Consider the following 2,565-nt stretch of genomic DNA (forward strand, 5'->3'; position numbering starts at 1 on the left):
ATAGAAGAAAGAGACATTTAAAAAATTGTCCAGTTCACAATAGTACCTCTGAAAATCAAGTACCTCGGAATCAGCTAACCCAAAGAGATGAAGGACCTATACAAGGAAAATTACAAAACAGTCCTTCATTAAATAAAAGAGGACACTAGGAAATGGAGACACATCTCCTGCTAATGGATAGGGAGGATTAACATTATCAAAATGGCAATACTGCACAAAGCACTATACAAATTTAATGCAGTCCCTAACAGGATACCAATGACATGTTTTAAAGAAATAGACAAAACACTCCTGAAATTAATATGGAACAATAATCCCCCAGAAATATCTAAAACAATCTTTGGGAAAAAGAATATGGATGGCATCACCCTCCCCAACTTCAAACTGTACTACAAAGCAGTAATAATTAAGACAGCATGTTAGTGACCTAGAAACAGGCCTGAAGATCAATGGAACAAAGTTGAATATTCTGTCACAGACCCCCAAATACATGACCATTTAGTCTTTGATAAAGGAGCAAGAAATGTGAAGTTGAACAAGGAAAGCCTCTTCAACAAGTTTGCTGAGAAAAGTGGATAACTACCTACAAAATAAATGAAATCTGACCTCTGTCCAATGCCAGGCACAAAAGTCAGATCAAAGTGGCTTAAAGACCCCAATATCAGACATGAATCCATAAGGTACATAGTGGAAAATGTAGGCATAACTCTCTACAACATTGAAGCTAAAAACATCTTAAAGGATGAAACTGCACTGACCATGCAAGTGGAAGCAAACATAAACAAATGGGACTACATCAAACTAAGAAGCTTCTGCACTTCAAAGGAAACAGTGACCAAAATACAGAAAGAGCCCACAGAATGGGAAATAATATTTACCCAATACCCATCTGATAAGAGATTAATATCCGGGATATAAAAGATGCTAGTAGAATTGTACAAGAAAAAAACTTTCAACCCCATCAAAAAGTGGGGAGAAGAAATGAACAGAAGTTTCCTCAAAAAAAGAAATACAAATAGCCAAAAGGCACGTGAAAAAATGCTCCACATCGCTAGCCATGAGGGAGATGCAAATCAAAACAACAATGAGATATCGTCTCACACCACAGAGACTGGCACACATTCAAAAGAACGAAAGAAACTAGTGCTGGCGTGGATTTGGGGGGAAAGGGACACTGTTTCACTGTTGGTTGGAATGCCCATTAGTCCAGCCTTTCTGGAAAACTTAATGGACAGTCCTTTAAAAACTAGAAATTGAGTTTCCATATGACCCTGCAATACCAGTTCTGGGAATATATCTTGAGGACGCAAAAAAGTGCAGTAGAAATGATATCTGTACTTATATGTTCATTGCAGCACTGTTCACAAGAGCCAAAATCTGGAAACAACACAAGTGCCCTAGAACAGATAACTGGTTAAAGAAACATTGGTACCTCTACACGATGGGATACTATGCAGCTTTCAGGAGAGATGAAGCCATGAACTTTGTTTATAAATGGATAGACATGGAGAGTATCATGCTAAATGAAATGAGTCAGAAAGGGAGGGACAGACATAGAAGGACTCCACTCATTTGTGGAGTATAAAACAACATAACATGAGGCTGACACCTAAGGATAGATACACAGGACAGATAGATTGCTCCATAGCTGGAAGCCTCATGAGCAAAGGGAAGAAGCTGTTGACAAAGAGAAGGGATCACGAAGAAAAAAGATGGCTGGAGGAACCAGTTGGGATGGGAGATATGTGCAGAAAGTTGATAAAGAAGCAAACATGATAACCTCTCAGTGTCTGTTTTGCAAATCATAATTCTCAAAAGTAGAGAGAGAGAGGGTATGGGGAATCATGTTTGCCACGGAGGCAGGAGGAGGGTGGGAAAAGGGGGGTATACCAGGGATATTGGTGATGGAGGATGTGCACTGGTGGAGGAATGGGTCTTTGATCATTGTGTGATTGTAACACAAACATGAAACTTATAGCTATCTCACAGTGACTCAATAAAATTTTTTTAAAAAAGAAAATGATGTGATGTGATCAATGTCTTCTCGTCTATGTCACACCATGATGTTATACTTGATCTTCTGGGCTTGCACCATCAGGTTCTTGATGGATGCTTCTGATGCCAGTGTATATGTGTTGAAAGTATAGACAGTCATTTTAGTCCTTCTTCGTTTTGGCAGCCTAGTTTGGCCCTGAGATTTCATTAGTCTTTCTTTACTCATCCTTCTTAACACTGCCATATTGGGGGTTCTTTCAGGGTCATGGGAATTAGGCTCATTGTTTTTACTTTTTTGGCATATAGAATACACCACAGGTAGCTTTCCACGCTCTCCCGTGCGGACAGATTATTCTTGGTAACTTGCGGGCTCTCCAAGAGAGATAGAGGCTTTTAGGGCAGCCTCTAATTGCCCCTTTCATGAACATATAAAAGCTTTGTTGTTAATGCTTTCTGCAACTAATATAAACTTTCCTCAATTGGCCCCATGTTATCAGAGGAAAAAATGTTTGCTTTTTTCAATTTGGCAATTTTGGTTTATATAATTAAAAATAAACAAAAATAAATTCA

The sequence above is a fragment of the Sorex fumeus genome, unplaced genomic scaffold (genome assembly GCF_029834395.1).
Source record: "Sorex fumeus unplaced genomic scaffold, SorFum_2.1 ptg000035l, whole genome shotgun sequence".
Lineage (NCBI taxonomy): Eukaryota > Metazoa > Chordata > Mammalia > Eulipotyphla > Soricidae > Sorex > Sorex fumeus.